Consider the following 21,941-nt stretch of genomic DNA (forward strand, 5'->3'; position numbering starts at 1 on the left):
CACACAGCCTCTCCTGGAAAAGATGCCACGGGCCATGAGATTTGTATCACAGAATCAGTGCTTTTTTTCTTTTAAAAAATGTTTAGGGGTAGACTCATTTTCCTGTTGTTATTGTTGTTCAGTCGTTCAGTCGTGTCCGACTCTTCGTGACCCCATGGACCAGAGCACGCCAGGCACGCCTATCCTTCACTGCCTCCCGCAGTTTGGCCAAACTCATGTTAGTAGCTTCGAGAACACTGTCCAACCATCTCATCCTCTGTCATCCCCTTCTCCTTGTGCCCTCCATCTTTCCCAACATCAGGGTCTTTTCTAGGGAGTCTTCTCTTCTCATGAGGTGGCCAAAGTACTGCCCCTCAATGGGGCCAAACTTAGATTCACAAAATGTTTAAGGGTATGCGCACCCCTGCGTCCCCCCAGAAAAAAAGCACTGCATAGAATCATAGAATTTTAGAGTTGGAAGGGACTCCAAGGGTCATCTAGTCCAACCCCCTGCAATGCAGGAATCTCAGCTAAAGCATCCACGACAGATGGCCATCCAACCTCTGTTTAAAAACCTTCAAGGAAGGAGAGTTCACCACCTCTCTTGGGAGTTTGTTCCAATACTGAACAGCTCTTATAGTCAGAAAGTTTTTCCGAATGTTTAGTCGGAATCTCCTTTCTTGCAACTTGAAGCCATTGGTTCGAGTCCTACCTTCCAGAGCAGGAGAAAACAAGCATGCTCCCTCCTCCATGTGACAGCCCTTAAGATATTTGAAGATTGCTATCTCCTCTCAGTCTCCTCTTTTTCCAGGCTAAACATACCCAGCTCCTTCAAGCGCTCCTCATAAGGCTTGGTTTCCAGCCCCTTGATCACCTTGGTTGCCCTCCTCTGCACACGTTCCAGCTTGTCAACAGCCTTCTTAAATTGTGGTGCCCAGAATTGGACACAGTATTTCAGGTGTGGTCTGACCAAGGCAGAATAGAGTGGTACTATTACTTCCCTTGGTCTGGACACTATATTCTATTGATGCTTCTATTGTTGTTGTTGTTTTTTGTTGTTGTTGTTGTTTTGCTGCTGCATCACACTGTTGACTCGTGTTAAGCTTGTGGTCCACTCCACGTTCCTGGGCAAAGTCAGTGTGGTGCAAATGCATCAGAGTGAGTATTGGGTTGACTCTGCTGGCACATTTGCACTGTGCTGACCTCACTGCTGCCTTGTCCATCCCTCTCTATCTCCCAGTAAGCAGCAGTGCTGCAACTGACCAGATGTCAGGCGAGAGCTGCTGCCTCACACCACCATGCATTGCTGGCTTAAACAGAAATATAACACAGCTCACCAGAGTGGCAAAGACTATATGACCTGCTGACCTGAGGGTGCTGTTCAGCCACTCACAGCCAATGTGCAACTCCAGGGCTCCTGCTCTCCCTGCACATAGTTCTTTGCCTTTAAACCAGACGTGGGCCAGAGAGCCCTTCAAAGAGAGGACAACTTCAAACAGAGGACTGTCCTCACAAAGTAGGACCTATAATCACCCTGAATTTGTCCCTTTCTCCACTGGTGAACAACTGGAGGGTGTGTGTATTTACATTCCATTGCCAGTTATCTCCCTGTTCCAAGGCTGGAAATGCTATATTTTTCTGGAAAAGTCACTATTTTCAGCACAATTACTACAGCTGTCATTTGGTCTTGGAAAGGCTGGTAGAGTATATTTAACAGTTGCCGAGCAAGCAGAAATTCAACAGGTGAAGGATTTCCTCGTCACCTTACGCTCCTTTGGGGGCAGGAGGGGGAGTTCTACCTGTTGGGATTCTGTCCAACATATGGTTATCTACAGGCACAGGGATTTGCCAGGGAAAATACCAGCCCTACGGATTATCATCGGTCACATATATCGCTTTTGTTTTTAACCATAATCTCTGCAGCCATTCCACCTGATAAACAAACAGGGGGGGGGGGGGAGATGCAATGAGGTGTAAGAATAGATTTGTGCAGGGCAGGCAACTGAACATTTAATTTATTTACCTCTCCTAACAGATACCTGGGGTGACATTTATTAATAAACGACATTATCAGGTGTCTGATATGTAGCTCACAGAAATTAATTACCCAGCTCCTGGTTAAAAAAAAAAAAAAAACTATAACAAGCCTGCAGTGCTGTAACGTTTCTGCTAATTGAAAATGAGATAAGTGCTGTGGGTGCAATTTGCATTCAATGCAGTGTATTAATTATCTACAGTTCTCTTCGTGATAAATATACCTGACTGAATCACTCCGCTAATTTGCCAGGTAATAGAGTTATAAGTGGATTCCCTGAGGTGACCAAGGAAAGGCTTCAGCCCTATTGGAAAATCAAGGCATCAGCCTCCTTACCGAGTGAACAAACTCTCCCATTTCTGTCCATAGCAGATTCAAAGACCATGCCAGCAAATGCTTTCATTGCCGTTTCATAGACTTTTGGATTAGCATGTTTAAATCACACACACACATAGTGTGTTTAATGAACTGAGCATTGGCCTTGTACCTCTGAGGCTGGTGTTTGTAGGAGGGCCTTTCTGGTGAGGGGGAACCCTCGTTTTTTGTGCTAAAATTACAAGAGAAGTTCGCCACATGAGAGTCCCATAGTATATATTACATTTGAATGCCCCCTCCTGTGGTGAAATATGGTATTTAGCACATGAGGGGGAACTCTTGATTCCAAGTTTCCTTCATAAAAATGGATGTTAGCTCTCACCACAGAATTGTACGCCTGTGGCAGAAATTTATAGCATGGGTTTTGTGGTGGCAGAGAACCACAGGGACTGATGTGGGACCTCTGTGTTCCCTTCTTCCTGTGGGAGGTCTCGGGGTGGGGGGTGGGGTTGAGGCCTAGATGTGCACAGTCCTCTTTATGTTATTGTTTATTTCAGACCCTCCATCCAAAGCACTCAGGATAGCATCTCCTCTCCCTATTTCATCATCACATTAACCCACTGAGGTAAGCTGGGCCAGTGACCTTCAGGGCTCATTTGAAACTGGCTCTCTTTAGGCAACACATTAACCACTACTATGCTACACTGGCTGTCTTGATATGTTAGGTGTGAACATCAGGCGTTAAGGAATGCCTCCCCCTGCCTTTTTAAGTCTCACAACAACCCTGTGAAGTAGGTTACAGAATATGGCAGCTAGGATGCTCACAGCAACATGGGTGTGTGAGCCTATTACACCCATTTCAGAACATCCGCACAAGTTGCCGATTCACTGCTGGGAACAATTCAAAGTGGTGCATTTCTTCTTGGGTGATGCTTAGGTGACCACCCTACATCAGAGGCTGAATACTAGGTGCTAGGGGCAAACAACAAAGGACCCTGTTTCCTTCATGCCTTGATTACGGGAGACATTGCTGGAAACAGAATGCTGGACTAGATTGACTCTTGAGCCAATCCTTTGGTCCTCAGCTTACTTTTTTCTTTTTATGAACTTATCGGCAATGATTGTAATTTGCATTCCCCGGACCCACACTTCCAACAATTGCCACTCTGTGCCAGGTTTCTTGGACTGCGACTTGGGATCCTATAAGTACTAGTTGAACTATGCAGTTGAACGCAGCTGAGTCTAGAATTGCTCTGGTGATTACCTAGCTTGTTACTTTATTTTCAGCGGTATAAACATATATTCAATTGGTGTTTCCAGGGGGTTAAAAAAAAAACTTACCACAACCACCTATCTGTGCAGAATCTACCCCTGGGATGGAGTATGGGCTCAAGTTTTGTCCTATAGGGGACAAATAAAATAAAATGTAAAAATCACTGATCCCTACCTGCAAACTTTATTTTTTTTTAAGGAAAATCTAGCTGTTGTGAAACAACATGGCGAGGTGGCGAAGGGAGGGGAGAGAGGGAGCTGTTAACAAAAATCTTAACTTTGACTCTGAAACACATTTGTTAAATAGCCATCCTAATGGCATTATTGCAGCTAAAAACACAGCGACTTGAAAATGCTGTATACATTATTACTCTCATTATCCACCAACTGCAAGAATGCTGCACTAAAACTAACTCAAAACACCTCGGGGAAGGTAATTGCTACTAATGGATCTGAAGTGTGTAAAATTGGGCATTATTACTCAGTCATCATATCCTTGAATCGCCAAAGCCATCGGATATCGCAGTTGCTGGGCTCACTCAGCTCTCAATCATGGGAGAAATTCGAGGAAAGTGGCAAGCTCTCCTTCATTTTGCATTAGAAGGAAAATTCAACAACAACAGCGAAAGATTACAGCCGCCTGTTTGTGGCCGAAAGGTTTTGCCTGGGATCAGCATTTTACTGCTCAAAACCACCCTTCCCCTGCTTTGAGAAAGACCTGCAGATGTTGCTCCAGAAATACATTTCTCCACTGAAGTATCTTACTTAGCATGAAGGACTGCACACAATATTTTGTTCATTAGTATATACATCCACAGGTGACTAGGGACACAATGCACTGGCAAGTCCCACTAAAATGAATGAAAGGTGCACAGCAGAATTACCATTCCATCCATGCAGTGCCCATTCATTCCAGTGTGGCTTGTGCACGAGAACTTCCCAGTGGATTATGCCATGCCAAGGAGACGCAAAATGTGGAGGTGTGTTCCCAAATAAGGCAGCAATGATGAGACTGAGAATTGCTCGATTCTGTACAGAGCAGATGAGCTGATACTGTTGATTGGGCTATTTGGGTCTCTAAATACTGGATGAGCTATTAAACCACATATTCCTAGATGTTCGGGTTAAAAGATAGGTGCACTGTGGCAAGACAGGGATTGTTGATATTATGACCTGAGCTGTAGGGATACGTCCCCTTTGCCTCCCCACATTCAACGGGCTTCAGTTTCCCTTACCACATTGCCAGGTCTTCCTGACTACATGCCACTGAGGTTATCATGTTCAGGACATGATCCTTGATTGGTTGGGCTTGTGCAGTGAAAAATATCGCTCTCTCTCTCTCTCATTCTCTCACTCACTCACTCACACACAATTTCCAAAACAGCACTAGATCAGGGAAACAATGACTCTAAGCAGGTGTGGAAAAATTATGTGAAAGAGTGGAAAGTGTGTGAGGGGGTGGTGGCCACTTTTGCCTCCTCCAGATGGTAATTTTCAAATAGAAAACCTCCCAAACATTCGACACACCACTAGTTAGTCATAACCAAGTTGTGTAACTTTGTAATGTTTATGTACTTAATATTGTAATTACAATGGAAAACTCCAGTAAAATATTTGAAGCTGAAAGTGAAGCCAGGCTTTGTGGAGTGCACATGAAATTTCACCCAGAAGTCCCAGGTGCAATTTCTTGTCCCTTGAGAATGTTCTGTTAGCTGAAAACCTTGTTCCAAAAACTACAGCTTATGTGATATAGATCTGTTAAGCTCACAGTTGGAAGCGGTGCTCCTCTGCCAGGATCGAGCATATTTAGCACAACTGGTGTAACGTGTAGCACATCTGTACTGTATACACCGATAAAACTGGGAGAGCCAGCAGCTATAGAACAGGACAACAGAGGCAAGAAATGTTAATTAGTCACATACAGGCCGTGTTATTCCTTCACCACCACATTTTTAGCTATATGTCTACGATGCTTGAGAAAATAAAGACCTAGTGAACTCAGTGAGATTTACTTCTTGGTGGACACAAATAGGATTGTGCTGTTAAGTGTACCTCTTAAAATGTCACATTCACGTTCTATATTTTGATGTAATATTTTAATGTTGCTAGACTACAGCTTCCATCCTCTTATTTTGGCATTAAGTCAGGCATAGGCAAACTCGGCCCTCCAGATGTTTTGGGATTACAACTCCCATCATCCCTGACCACTGTTCTTGTTAGCTAGGGATGATGGGAGTTGTAATCCCAAAACATCTGGAGGGCTGAGTTTGCCTATGCCTGCATTCAGTGATATAGATATAGAATGATATACTCCCTGATCATAGTCCATACTGGCTGGCGCTAATGGGATTTGGAGTCCAACCCTAAACTTAACCCTGCCTTAAAATGTAAAATGACCAAAAAAGTATAAAGAACTCAGCCGTGACAATCCCTGAAACGAGATGGAGATACTATAAGGATATAAACCCAAACTAAACTAAACTCAAATCCAAAAAATTCAGGGTGAGTACCCCTAATTAGCTATGTGACGAGTTAAACAAGAATATATATAACTTATAAATCAAACTGAAAACCCTAACGAGATGCTGGCTCTTTTCTCGTTTCACTGGATGTAGTCTGTTTCCTCAGAGGGAAATTAATTCTAGAGACTATAGGAAAATGAAAAAGGCTTTCAAGGCTACAAAAACATAAAGGACTCAAGAGCAGTAGGGGGAATTCCTCCCAAACTATTATATAAATTGAACTCAGGTTAGCTAACCTAAACGGTGTGAAAACAAACAAAACTCATTAATTTGAAAGAATGAAGCCACACAGGCTCCTACAACAAGCTTCTACAGATACATGATCAAGACTGCTCATGTAAAATGGGCATGTACCAATAGTCACTGGGAAGTCACAATTGGCTACAGCTTCCTCTTGAGAAAGTATCAGGCTTCAGGGAATCTGATCCCCCTCCCTCATGGCAGTCTGCCAGTAATGGAAAGACAGGAAGCTCTTACCAATGTCTTTTATTCACTATTCACAGAGAGAGATGTAGAAACGCCATCTCTCTTGGATAATAGTGTTGCTCTGAGTAAAGCCCTACCCCCTCAGTCCCTCCTATTATACATCATTGCTATGTTGGCTGACCTGTGCTTTCTGCCTCTGAGCTTTCTGTTCTCCTACTTTCAATACCCCCCAGGTTCTGGGAGGGGGGTCTGGAATGCTTTCTAAAGACACTGAGTCTGTCAGCTGCATTTCCCCTGGTGCTTCCTCTTCTTCCTGCTCCTCTCCCTGGGTATGTTTAGCCTGGGTATGTTTAGCCTGGAGAAGAGAAGGTTAAGGGGTGATATGATAGCCATATTCAAATATATCAAAGGATGTCATATAGAGGAGGGTGAAATGTTGTTTTCTGCTGCTCCAGAGAAGCGGACACGGGGCAATGGATTCAAACTACAAGAAAGAAGATTCCACCTAAACATTAGGAAGAACTTCCTGACAGTAAGAGCTGTCCGACAGTGGAATTTGCTGCCAAGGAGTGTGGTGGAGTCTCCTTCTTTGGAGGTCTTTAAGCGGAGGCTTGACAGCCATCTGTCAGGAGTGCTTTGATGGTGCTTCCTGCTTGGCAGGGGGTTGGACTGGATGGTCCTTGTGGTCTTTTCCAACTCTATGATTCTATGATTCTATTCTATGATTCTATGATTCTCTCCCAATATTTCCCAGCTTCTCCCCTCTGCAGCCTCTGAACTGTGACCTTCTGCAAACCACTGTTGTAAATCTGTACTGTCTCCCTCTTCTCTGGGAAGTGCAGAATTGGGGGGGGGGGTCTCCATCATCCCTCCTCAGTCCAGTCCCTGACAGAAAGATACAATTTGCACATTATCTTAGTGGTACATATCAGTGGCGGATCTTGGGGTCTCAAATTTCAGCAGCGCCATGTGTGATGCCAAAATTCAGCACTCCTCCACCTCTCACACTCCATTCTAAGTCATAGCTGTGTCATCCCCAGTGGCGGCCCCAAGGCTCTGCGCCCAGTGCAACCGAACCTGTCGTGCTCCCCAAAATCTGCCTCTGTATCTATTAGAACAACATATCCACAGAGCAGGGGTGGTGAACCTATGGCCCTCCAGGTGTTCTTGGACTTTAAATCCCAGCAGCCTCAGTCAGCAAGCCAATAATGAGAGATGATGGGAGTTGTACTCCTGCCATATCTGGAGGAAGGGTCACAGGTTCTCTGCCCCCTGCCATGGAGAATAGAATGTGTTGGAGGTAAAATTGTGACCCATTTGCATCACAGACTGAATCTTTCCGATCTAAATGCTGCATCCTGATTCTTGGTGTTATTGTTGTGCAGAACAACCAATAGCGAGTGACTCTAATTCAAGGTCTGTGGTTTGACTGGGGTCCTTTGGAATTAAAATTGCATTGCACATTGAAAGTTTTTACAAGCAGATTCAGTCCTTGTTCTAAACAGCGTCCGTCTTGGATGATGACAACATGCAGACTGGTGGAAGACAAACAGGATAGCATCAGGCGGGTCAAGGTGACAGTAGACTTAACGTATTCTGTTATTAATGCAGACTTCGGTTGTATGTAATAGATGCTGACATGTTTTGGTGAACAAGACCAGTTGTGAATCAAGGTATGGCTATTGATTTATACCTAGTTCCTTTTCTTAGCCAAGCACTTTACAGAATTGCAATGACTACCCAGATTTATGTCCGTCACAATGGCAAAAGCAAACTCCTCCATCCAGGCCTGGGGTGAGATATAGTCATGATTCTAACACTGGCGACAACACAACACAGCCTTCTTGAAAGCATTTGTGACGGGATGCAAAAAGTAAAGGACCCAGTGACCATCACAGCCAAAGGGTCGATTGAGAAGCTGGGGGTCCACAGACAATATTTAATGCATTGGAAACTGTCCCCACTTCCAGCACGACACTTCAGGGAGGAATTACTAGAAAAAGAAGGTATTGCACATAAGAACTTACATTGGCCATCAGACAAAATGCTCCAGGGAGTTATAGTTCACCAACATCTGGAGGGCCAACATTCCCTATGCCCGACAGTCAAAGGTTCAGTGAAGTCTTGGCAATAACCTCTGCATGCCCTGTAAGCCTGTGAGTCTGTGATTCTATGCCCTGTCCTCTCCAATACCACCACCCCCTCTCTCTCTCTCTCTCTCTCTCTCTCTCTCTCTCTCTCTCTCTCTCTCTCTCTCTCTCTCTCTCCTGAGTGACTGAACCAAAGCAAGGAGGAGAGAAACCCACTGTAGAAAGAAGCCCCACTGTCAGTCATGTCCTTTGGGTCTCCTCAAATTTGAGACCAGCACCAAGCCTGGCATTAATGCTCCTCTTCTATGAGATGTGTGAGCGGCTGCTAAGCGATGAGAGAAACCTGCAGATCATCCTCTGGATCCAGAATCCTGCTGGATCAGGCCAATGGCCCATCTAGTCCAGCACCCTGTTCTCACTGTGGCCAGCCAAATGCCCCAGCTGGCATGGCCAACAGTCAAGGATGATGGGAGCTGTCGCTCCAGAAAAGAACCGTGTCTCCCTAGTTCATATGTTTCACAGACTTCCTATTCAGAGAACCATTTGTATCCATTACTTTTTTTTCTTTTCTTTTTGCTATCTGACTACAGTTTTCCAGCTTTGCAGCTCAAGCGCACAGATTTTGTGCTTTTAAACTGGGAGGTCCCTCATTCAGTACTTGATGTGGCAGGTGTCACACAGATACAGGCGGTGTCTGATCTATTAATGTCTCACTTAGCATTGATGTGATGCGCCGTGTTAATCTTCCAAATGCCATCTGATCCTAACCAAGTCAGAGATGCTTTTTCTGCTTCTATAGCCTTTTCTTGAAGTGATAGCAATATGCAAGGGGGGGTGGGAGCCGTTTTCAATGTTTGTCGTTATTATAGGTTATATATACAGAAAGAAAAGTTAATTAAGCTTTAAAAAAAATCCATCACACATCAATGGCTGCATTTTAATGAGTACAAAAAGTTGAGGTGTTTACTGCCAATTAAAGTGGTTTTTAAATAAGCATTAATTAATGCAGAAATTCAGAAGAAAGTTATGCCTTGTCAAAGAAAGGCCAGTGGCAGCAGTGCCCACTTCTGTACCCATTCATATTCAGATAGTAATTACCACCAACCCTATATTTTCCATAATAATGAGGACAGGCTGTCATGTCTGTCAAACAACAAAAAAAAAATTGTGGCGGGTTCAAAAATACCTCAACCTGAAGCAAACTTTAAAAAAAAAAAAAACCTTCAGGAGAGTTCCTCTCTTAACCACAGAAATGGGTGTTGGGGAGGAACAGAAGCTGCTTTACACACTGGGGTCAGTGCAGTGCCGGCCCTATCATTAGATTGGGGGAGGCAGCCGCTTCAGGCAGCAGTTGCATGGAGCCCCTAAGCCAGTCTGCTGCCCTCAAGTGCAGCAGAGGGCATTGTCCCATTGGCAGTGTTGAAGAAAGATTCAACTGCCTCCCTGGTCGGCTTCTGGAACAGGTGGGAGGACAGGGAGATGCCATCTTGTCTGCTTAGGCCATCCTTGAGTCAGTGCCTTGGTCCACCTACTCAGTTCTGGCCACACTCAAACTGCCGCCTGGGGAGCCTTTGGCCCCTGGATGTTGCTGAACTACAACTGCCAACATTCCTGAGCACTGGCCGTGCTTGATGGGGCTGATGGGAGTTGTAGTTCAGCAAAGTTTCCGCACACCTGCTTTCACCCACAGAGAGTCTTGAAAGATCTCGAGGAGACAGTGTTTCCAGCCATGCTCCCCTTGATCCTTTTAAGAGCAGATGCCGGTGACTGAAAGATCATGCTTATTTGTTATATTTATTTAAGATGTTTATATAGCACCCTTAGTCAAAAAGGCCACAGTGTCATTTACAACACAGTAACATGATAAACAACAACATAATAATAATAGAACGTAATATCCGCAAAATCCAAAAATGAAAAGTTATTTAAATACAGTTCATAATAATAAGCAGTACATAAGAGTACGCAGTACATAATACATAATAAGCAGCAGCATCAAATTATTCACAATTTCAAGCTGGCAATAAACTCCATAACCCCTGTGAAATACAAGTGTCTAATAATGCAAGTTATTATCTACTCGTGAACAGCTTAGCCTTTTATTTGTTCATCTGCCCATTTATTTATTTTCTAGAAAACATCTCTATCCTTGGGAGGAGGCTGGGGTAGAAATAAATACTTGTTTTCCACCTTTCCCCCTATTTCCCCACTATTTGGATAGGTTGCTGTGACAAGCACAGAATCTGCACATGTAATACTATTAGCAGCAGACATCTCGATTCAGAAAGAGAGTTCCACACATGGAAAGAGCCTTTCATGTGCCCTGCCAGTGCAGATGTCATTATAAACCCTTTTGCGATGTGATGTTTTTTCTGAGCCAGGTGGGTGGCTGGCTGGGGGCACCATTAGGACTGAATGTCCCAAGGAATTTCCAGGGATATCCACTTCGGGTTTTCAAAGTGGGGTGGATGTGTAGCCAAGCACATCCCTTATCCACAGTCCTTACACATCAATATGCCTATGTAAATCCATGCGTACTGGGGATAGTGGCTACTGACCACAATGGTGGCAATATTCTGCTTCCATGGTCAGAGGCAGAAATGCTTCTGAATTAAAGGTAAAGGACCCCTGGATGGTTAATTCCAGTAAAAGGCGACTATGGGGTGCGTCACACGTTTCCACTTTCAGGCCGAGGGAGCCAGCGTTTGTCCGCAGACAGCTTTCCAGATCATGTGGCCAACATGACTAAACTGCTTCTGGTGCAACAGGACACCATGACAAGTTCCAGAACTCATGGAAGAACCATTTACCTTCCCGCTGCAGTGGTACCTGTTTATCTACTTGCACTGGTTTCCTTTCAAACTGCTAGGTTGGCAGGAGCCAGGACAGAGCAAATGGAGCTCGTCCTGTCACGCAGATTTGAACCACCAACCTCCCTATCGGCAAGCCCAAGAGTCTCAGTGGTTTGAATAGCAGTTGCTGGAAACCCCAAGAAGGCCCCAAGGTGCACACTATCTGAGGGTGGCCAAATTACTTTGACAATATGAATCCCACAAGTGCTAGTTTCTAGCAGTGAAAATACAACGTTAACACAAGGACCAGCCCTTGTGGGGTAAGCTAAAAGCCACACACTTTCCCTGAAAGGAAGTGCCACATGACCCCACATAAAACGTGGCTGGGTTTTTTTTTGTAATTTTCCACTTCTGTTATTGCACATTCAAATGATGGCTTTTAAAAGGAATCGATCCATTTCATGGGGGATAAGGCTATTGATAACTAGTAGTCATATATATTATATTACTTCCAGAATAAGAGGTGGCCTGCTTCTCAGTACCAGTTGTTGAGGAAGTGGGGAGATCGCTGTTGCTCTCAGGTTCTTGTGGGCTTCCCATAGGCATCTGGTTGTTGGACAAGGACCACATTCACACCATACATTTAAAGCGCTATTATGCCACTAGAAAGAGTCATAGCTTCCCCCAAAGAATTCTGGGCGCTGTAGTTTGTTAAGGGTCCTGAGAGTTGTTAGGAGACACCCCCCATTCCCCTCACAGAGCTACAATTCCCACAGTTCCCTGTGAAGAAGAATTGACCATTAAACCACTCTAAGAAACCTTAGCTCTGTGAGGGGAATGGGGGTCCCCTAACAACTCTCAGCACCCCTAACAAGCCACAGCTCCCAAGATTATTGTGGGGAGAAGCATTAAAAGCAGTGCTTTAAATGTAAGGTGTGAATGTGGCATAGAGGAGTCCCATCCCGTAGTGCTCCTCTTTTGTTCTTCTTAACCTCTCAAAAACAAATCTTAATGAGATTAAGCCACATGTGCTACCTCGGACTGCTCGGACAAAAAGCAGAATCCAAAACAATGAAGATAAGGGTGTTGATTATGATAATGATGTAGTCTGTTTCAAGATTTTACTGTAAATCCTTCGCTTCCATTCAGGTACGAAGCGTCTCTCTGCTCCAAACTGTATTTTTCCTAATTACCCTGGGCAGAGCCAAGTCTTTCCTCATAACCACCCTCTCCTCTTTGGAGTGGCAAAGGTCAGCTGAGATTTTCCAAAACGGATACAAATCTTTAATTTTAGATACTACATTTCCAGGGGCCTTGCCAACAATGTGACTGAGAGAGCGAGAGAGCGTGTGCTGGCATCGTGGCTGATGCTGCTCTGAAACGGCAGGGGAGGTCACAAAGCCATCCCCGGAATGATGGCCACGAGACGCTCCAGAGATTCCGTAGGCTGTGCCAGAAAAGCTCAACCAAAACATACAGGAGGCTCACGTGAGTCCCTACACTGTAATGGGTGGAACTCCTAAAGGGGCCATTCTCACTCCTATTAGCTTATCTCAAGCGGACAGCATGGAGAGTGCCAAGTATCAAAGCCGATCTGTGTTTCAAACCCAGAAAGATAAAGTTTACTAATGACTTGATTTATAGATGCACACACAAGTAAAAGAGATCAGTGCATCATAAGAACCTCACACAGGGGATAGTTTAAATACTAACTGGTCAGGGAAATGCCTTCTCATATCTTCAACCACAGATATGAGCAGCTGCATTGTATTGGGTCAAACCATTGATTCCAGTACCTTTTCTTCCAGGAAACCCATTGACCAGCTACTAATCAGAAGCCCGGAGACTGAAAATTTCTGCATGCCCTACAGAGAGTTAGTTTTCAGCACTAACGTATAGGTCTCAGTAAGGCAACATATTTGTGTACCTTGATCATGTTTCTCCCCTGCACACCTCAGGCCCAGCTTTTCCCCCACTACTCCCCAACTTAACAACCCATTTGATAGATGTACAAATCACAATTTGATTATGGATACAGTACTCTGCAAAGAGAGGAGAAAGTGGAGGCCGTGAAAGGAATAGGGGACACACTTTATTGACAACAACTTTATTGTCTCTTTTGAAGCTGAACCAGAATAGTAACAGCTGTGTCCAAGTCTAGTGCCACCTAGAGACAAAACAGTATCGTGACACTATCCACATAGTGACTTATTGACATCACATGCAGGCCAATCAATCAGTGCTCTCCAGGGCTGGCTTGGTTTTTGCAGGAATAGAGAGACGGTTCTCCTTGACGTTGATCCTGAATGGGAAGGCTGTATGTTGGTACGAAATGCAGGGAATGTGCATTGCTAGGATGTTCATGAATCAAGTTCTGTGCATTTATATACTGCCTGAAGGTTCTGCAGAAAGGAGGAATAACTCCAAAATTACATTTCCATTGCTTTCATTTGGCTGCCAGGACATGAGAACTTGCTAATGGTCTTCCTAGGTTCTTCTTGTACATAAAGTCACACGGGAGACAGAGAGGGGGTGAGAGAGGGGGGAGATCACCACTGGAAAGCGATGGATGGTCGTGCTGCTTTATATATTTGAAATACTTTACTCTGGCTTTTCATAAAATATCCAAAATGGCTACTCATGACAAAAACTGATTTTCAATAAGGGTTATCAACAACAATCTCAAGGAGTAGGACAGCAAATAAAATCCAATTGACCGACAGCTTAAAGGCTAAAAATATAACAGAGTCAATTAAACATTTTTTTAAAAAATCAACAAAGGCCTATACATTAATAATACTAGGGGGTGGGGGCAGAGTGGGGATCAGAAAGTGCTAGAAGAAGTTAAAAACCCTTCCTACAAACTCAGTGGCTTTCTATAAAGAAATGTCTTCTACAGTTACTGATGCAGAAGGTCATGAACAAGGAATCAAAGTGGGTCTCCTTAGGGAGGGAGTCGGAGTCTGTACTTGGCACAGAAAGACCCTCTCCCTGGTCCCCATCAAGGCATTGGTGGGGTACATGGAATCAGAGTTAGAAGGGACCTTGGAGATAATCTAGTCTAGGTGTGGGGAACCTTTGACCCTCCAGATGTTGCTGAACCACAACTCCCATCAGTCCCAGCAAATGTGGCTAATGGCTAGGGCTGATGGGAGTTCAGCATTATCTGGAGGTCAAAGGTTCCCCATATTTGATGCAGTCCGGCCCACTGCCCAGTGCATAAATCTTGTAGCCACAGCATCCCTGGCAGTTGGCCACCCAGAGTGTATTTCAATATCTCCAGTGAAGGAATGCCTTGACACTGCACAGAAAACATAGAAACTACTTGTTCCATCATAGGTCCACCATTGCCAGACGATGTCCACATTGCTATGGCTCCAAGATGCTTCTCCTATCTTTCGGGAACTGCAAGAATGTTATATTGATTTATTGTTGTTATATGCCATCCAATCCAAAAGGGTTGGGTGGGTGGGTGGGGGAAGTAATAAATATCTTATTAAAATAGTATAAATCAGAATGACACTGAAGCAGAACAAAACAGCATTAAAATCCCACCCATAGACACTGGAGGCCTACTCGGTAGTGGCACCCTCCCTGTGGAATACCCTCCCCTCAGATGTCAAGGAGATAAAGAACTACATAACTTTTAGAAGCTTCTAAAGGCAGCCCTGTATCGGGAAGTTAACAGTGTTTGATGCTTTACTATGTTTTATATATGCTGTAAGCCGCTCAGAGTGGGTGGGGTATAAATAATAAAAGTGTTGTTGTTGTTGTTGTTGGCGTTGTTGTTGTTGTTGTGAGTTTGACTGGACCTTTGAAAACCAGCCAAAACAATGTTTTCAAAGAGTGATCAGGCTCAAAGGGAAAGTCTCTAGAACAGGCATGTCCAACAGGTAGATTGTGATCTACCGGTAGATCACTGGACGTCTGTGGTAGATCACCAGTAGATCAGTGGCTCCCCCCCCAAAGAAGCTAAAACACTTTGGCTCCCCTAAAAAAACTCCGCATATTTGCCCTGCACCCCTAAAATGACCTGAACCACCAAAAACAGGGCTTTCCTTCCTTAAAAAAGCTCAATGTCGCTTTCCTCCTCCCGAAAGAAGCTCAAAAACTTTTATGTGAACCCCCCAAAACAGGACTTTCCTTCCTAACAAAAGCTCAAAAACTTTGACCTGGACCCTTCAAAAGGGGGTAGATCACTGCCAGTTTTTAACTCTGTGAGTAGATCGCAATCTCTTGGAAGTTGGCCACCCCCGCTCTAGAAGAAGGGAGTTACATAACGGGAGAGCCATGCAAACTGCCCATTCTTGCTATCTAAAATGGACGGAAAGGAAGTGGGTTGTCTTCAACTAAATTCTACTCAAGGTGTAGACTGGTTGAAATTAATGAATCTGAGTTAGTCATGTCCATTAACTTTAATGGGTTAATGAGCACGGGCCTTTTCTGGGGTGGCTCCCCGACTGTGGGATGCTCCCCCCAGAGAGGCTAACCTAGCGCCATCATTACATGTCTTTAGGTGCCAGGCAAAAACATTCCTCTTTACCCAGGCCTTTGGCATTAAATAATCCATGGCCTGTTAAAGTTTGGGGCGGGGGGGGGGGCTGTTGTTATTATGATTATTTTATTGTTATTGTTAACAAAATCTATCCTCCTGGCAAAGTGGGAATATTCCCTCACTCACTCAATGGTATTCCACCATTTCTTTTTCTTTGAGAAAAATAGGTGGCTCGCATAAATGTGAACAAGCTTTAATAATAAACTGAGAGAAAACGAAATAATATTATGAGAGAAGCTAAATACAACATGAGGCAAGTCTGAGGCAAAAAACAAGAAGAGGCAGTTGATCCCTCTTAACGGAACATACATTGAAGGGAGGGGCTGATTCCAGAGCAAAACACACAAGCCCCGCCCACCAGATACCAAGCACTCTACTATTCAAGTTAGGTCCCAGTGTTTTTCTTACAAATATCATGCTTTTTATTATGCTTTTTATTATTGATGCTCTGTAATGCATTTTAAATGTTGCACACCACCCTCAAATCTTTCGATAAAGGGCACTATATAAATAGAATAGAGAAATGATAATAATAATGGGTCTACTCTAAGTAAGGAGAAACATTGGCTACAACCCGATGAGGTGGATCCAGACGACAGTGCTGTGATTAGACCCATTAAGATGAAAGAGTCTTAAAGGTTGAGTCCCATTGATTTTGATGGGATCCAACCCAGTGTTGTTAAACAGGGTGCCCCTTGCTGGCATTGGAACAAGGCTGTCATCTCTAATGGAGTCCGGCCTCTTTGGCAGGCAGGGCACAGGTAATGAGTTGGTGCTGTGCTAATGTATGATGCCGTGAGAACAAAAGGAAAGCTCTGCTGGATCAGGCCAATGGCCTGTCTAGTCCATCATCCTGTTCTCACAGTGGCCAACCAGATGCCTGTGGGAAACCTGCCATGACTGAGTCAAACAGCACTCTGCCCACCTGCAATTCCCCAGCAACTGAGTATTGCCTCTGGCAGTTGAGTTAAGAGCACAGCTATTGCGGCCAGTAGCCTTCCACTGCATGGATTTGTCTAATCCTGGGTAGTGATAAGAGTGAACAGAGCTTGCATCTCCCACAAGTCTTGTTAAACTTAGTTTTCCCTTGCAAAGCATGCTATTAAAAACGCCCCACAGAAATCCTTGCTGTGTTATTGTTCAGAGAAACTCTTTAGGCAGACAAGACTTGAACAAAACAGAACAGAACAGAATCACCCCCCACCAGCACCCAGTAAAAGCCCGGAAGGAATGGCATTTCTGGTTTGCACCATGAAAACAGGTGACATTTCTTTACCCTTCCCGTACGTACCTTGCTCGGATCCAGCTGGGTGGCAGAAATTTAAATGTCTGTCGTTCAAGGGAAGAGTTTATTTCATCCAACAAAGAGGTTGTCTCCATCAGAAAAGTCTCGTCCCTGTCTGAAGACACGGGCGAGCTGCATTTATAGCGGCATTCTTTTATTTTTATTTTTATTATTCAGCTTTTCCGTGGAAATGTCACCTTTTTCAAGCAAGCTGTTATTGTGTGTTTCCCAAGCCAAACACATGGCCTCTAAGGAGAGAGGGTTGGGGGGGGGATTTTTTTTATCTCTCTGTTTTGAGCTATTTGTGTTTCTCTTTCAAGGAGCTCCATGCCTTAAGGCACCTGCAAAAACAGTAACGTCGCAAGAAGGTGCAGATATTCGAGATGCATCGGGATGGGATGTTCAGTGGCGCGAGAACAGGGGAAGTATCCCACAACACCAGTCACCTTACCTTGTTAGCTGCATCTCTAATGCAGGCCATTCCCCTCCCCCACCCCAACGCCAGCGCCACTTTTCTTCCGTTCGCTCTTTGTTCGCACAGTTGGGACCACTTTCTCAAAGAGTCGGTGTGCCTGACAGCAAAATAAGCCACACGACAGGCTCAAGAGCAGCCAGCACAACTGTCTGCGATGCCTGCCAATGAGCCAGATGCTGCCACATATTGGCATCTGGGGTCTGGAACGGCTACCATGCTCTCTCCCGTTTGGCTGGGGATGCTGCTCCCGACTGAAGGAGACAAAAAGGAGAGGAGGCAGGGGGGGAATGGGGGGCCAGCGACATCTACAAAGGATCGTTTTGCTGGGGACCACTTTGAGTTCATAAGACCTGCCATTCGCCCCAAGTTCATCTATAAACGTGCGTGGGAAAGCCCCAGCGCAGAGTTCTGAGCAGGGTTTTTGTCAGAGATCAGAAGCGCTCATTCTCCGCATCAAAAGCTTCACGATCTTCATCTACCCTGAGACGAGGCCGCAATCATCTCCTGCTGGTCTCCACACGGCACACAGACAGGCGGAACTCCCGTCTAGTTTGTAGGGAACTCCCTTCCAGTTGAGGTCGGTCAAACATCACCCCCTCCCCATTGAACTTCTGGTGCTTACTGAAGACTTTGAAAATTCAGCAGGCATTCTAACTGAATTCTGGTTTTACAGCTTAACTGGTTCTTAGCATTGCTGTATTGTTACTTGCAGGACACATAGGGAGCGGCCTTATAGCGAGTTGGGTTGTTGGTCCATCTAGCTCAGTATTGTTGACACTGACTTTTCCAGCCTCATTCACTCATGGGGAACCTTCTGGAGCCAGTGGCTGGCCGAGCCAGAAGTGAAAGTGGGTGGGGCCAGCATCCAAAGTGGGTGGAGCAATGGATGTCACTCTTATTCTTGGTGACATTCCCAGCCACATAAAAGTTTGAGGTTACTATACTCACCACTCTCCAGGCAGGCAGGCAAGAGGCATTACAGTGGTACCTCGAGTTACAAACGCCTCAGGTTACAAACGCTTCAGGTTACAAACTCCACTAACCTGGAAGAGTTACCTCGAGTTGAGAACTTTGCCCCAGGATGAGAATGGAAATTGTGTGCTGGCGGCGCAGCAGCAGCAAGAAAGCATGCCTCTAGTTAAGAACAGTTTCAGGTTAAGAACGGACCTCCGGAATGAATTAAGTTCGTAATTACAGGTACGACTGTATTGCCATTCAAGAACGCATTCCAGCCAGGCAAAAGCACCTGAGGAGACAGGTGAGATGTGTGGCTTCCAGGGGTGTCGGTGAGATGTGTGGCTTCCAGGGGTGTGTGTGGCCGTGGCAGAGTCCCAAAGACTGGATTGAGAGATCTGGAGAACTGCATTTGGGTTCCCAGGTCTGAGGCCCTAACCTGACCATAGTCTCTTCTGCCTCTTGTTTTGCCAACTGAGGAGAATGTCTAACTCCATGCTTCCATGCCTCATCTCCTCTCTTGCACCGTAGTGTGATTTTGAGGGTCATCTGAGTAGCTTCTTTATCCAAATGGGCAGCACAGTACAAGGAAAGCATTAATACGGCTCACAGGGTTGCCCAGAGATCAAAGCCAGGACAGACTGAAAAGTTCTTTGCAAAATCACAATGACTCCAGAAGTGCTACAGAAATGATAAACAAAAGGGAGCAAAGGCGGCCACTCCCTGTCCTTGCCGTATGAAACCTTGCCGGACAAAATGATGAACTAAACAGTTTCCTGCATATTAGTGCCTATAATTCAATTAATTTGTCTTTCCATCATATTTGGGAAAGAGAATTGCTCAGAAGTTCACGCGGTGCCAAGGCAAGACTATCCAGAGATGCGCCGCTTATTAACCCCCAGTCAAATTAGAAAGAGGTTTTGCATTGCCGGTTTTTTGAAAGAGCCTCTGACCATCACGACATCTGTTGTTTTCTTGGCTGGTCCTCCCCTAATTCAGTTTTAGGCTTCCCTAGCCAGATCATTTGCCAGCTGGCCAGTGTGGTTTACTTCCCCCAGAAGGGCTTTTCCCAAACCAGCCAAACCTAGGATCTTGGGTTTACAGCTGCAGAAGAATTGGGGTGATTGCCCCTCCTTCCTGTGCCCAACACAAGGCCAGATCAACCCTCCAGCAGGAGAGTTTTAATCCTCATTGAGCACTCTGCTGGCCAAAAAGATGGAGGTAGAGCTGCCTTTGGTGAATCATTGCCTATGGTCCCCCAACAGCTGGACCACTGCCTTAAGCCGTCACCCATCCACAGAAGCATTATCTCTTTGATTCCCACTTTAGTCCTTGTTGGAACAACAGTAAGGACACAAGGAATGTAATTCATCCTGCACGGCAATGGACTCACGACTGCTGCTAACACCAACACCATCCTGGACCAGCTATGTGCTTCCTCCAGTGTCAGAGGGAGTGGGCCTCTGAATGCCAGTTACTGGGGAAGACAAGTGGGGAGAGTGTTGTTGCCCATGTGTCGTGCTTATAAGCTCCCCGTGGGCATCAGCTTGGTCACTGTGAGACCAGGATGCTAAACCCAATGGGCCTTTTGTCTGATGCAGCAGGACTATTGTTATATTATATTCTTATTCTCTTTTTGGGGGGTGTATGGGATGTTAGGTGAGGGGTAATGTTAGGAATAGGCCTCTGGTGGGGGACACACCATGCTCCTTCTGGAGTAGTTTGCCCACCTTTAGTCCCCACTCCCCACTCAAGTCTCACCTGTGGCTCCTAGAATCTGTCAGCATGCAACAGCAGCCACACACCAGGAATGGCTTTGGCTGGCCAGCTAAAGCAAGTGAGGGTAGCTGATGGGTCTCAAACCCTCAGCGAGTTATGGAATTCCCCTGTATGTGGATTCTGGTGGATTGAGCAGACAAGACCAACAGTGTGTCCAACGATCAAGATGACTTCTGTATGTTCTGTAGATGGAAGTGAGGGGCAGATGGGGCTTGTCAACCTGGGAAGATTGCCCACCTAAGAGAAGGAATACTCTGATCCTAAACCTCTGCTGCCTTGAGGGGTATCTTCAGGAGAAGAAAAGGCTAACTAGTAAACCTTCCACAAATCAGAATTCAGATAAGTAGAAATTTCAAAGGATGGCTATGTTTTTCTTATCATATTGTTTCAGTGTGGTGTAGTGGTTAAGAGCAGTAGACACGTTATTTGGGGAACCGGGTTCGCGTCTCCGCTCCTCCACATGCAGCTGCTGGGTGACCTTGGGCTAGTCATACTTCTCTGAAGTCTCTCAGCCCCACTCACCTCACAGAGTGTTTGGTGTGGGGGAGGAAGGGAAAGGAGAATGTTAGCCGCTTTGAGACTCCTTCGGGTAGTGAAAAGCGGGACATCAAATCCAAACTCTTCTTCTTCTTCTTCTTCTTCTTCTCAAAGCGCAACTTTGATAAGTTCAGCTTTCAATACATCAATCAACACCCCCCCATCCCTACTGCTAATCCAGAAGTTTTGGGTGCATCACTTTCTTTCAGTGTTGCTATAGAACAATGGTTTGGTGGGACTTTCCAGGGTAAATTTCCACAGGGCTCTTTTCACATATTGCTTACACATGTTTAACCAGACCTTCCAACATTCAGGTGATCCAAATCAGGACACTCGTTTTTTTCATTCCTGAACTCTCATGAGAGTCAACTGACTCATGCCAGAGCGCAAGACCAAAAAATGAGCCTCTTTTCGTCCAGTGCTCTGGTGCGAAAGAAACCAAAAAACAATGCCTTTTGGTCTGGAGTGGCCAGCTGACTTGCACCAGAACACCTGACCAAAATACAGGACATTCCAGGATCCAATCAGAAGCCGGAAGTGGCTTCTGTAATTCCAGGATGTTCCACTTGAGCAGCATGGTTTAACTATTTTTCTATGTGGCCTGAACAGAGGGTTGGCTGAGGCCTACCCCATCTCCATTGTAGATAGGAATAGCCATTGTTCCAGGGCATGCCCCACCATCCAAATGACTGCATCATATTGACGTGGGGTCTGGCCAAGTTCTTTTTAAAGAACTTCTTCCACCTTTTCTGTTTTGTGTCAAACACCAGGCAAGGAGAAGATCCTTCAAGGTGAGAGTGGGAAAAAGGTAGGCTGGGGTCTACATGTACAGTGCTAGATCATTTACAGTTGATCAGGAAGAGTTCCTGACAATTGTTTAGTAATAACAAAAAGGCAGTTTTATTTTCATACTTACGCACCCACC

This window comes from Lacerta agilis, chromosome 3 (genome assembly GCF_009819535.1).
Source record: "Lacerta agilis isolate rLacAgi1 chromosome 3, rLacAgi1.pri, whole genome shotgun sequence".
Classification (NCBI taxonomy): domain Eukaryota; kingdom Metazoa; phylum Chordata; class Lepidosauria; order Squamata; family Lacertidae; genus Lacerta; species Lacerta agilis.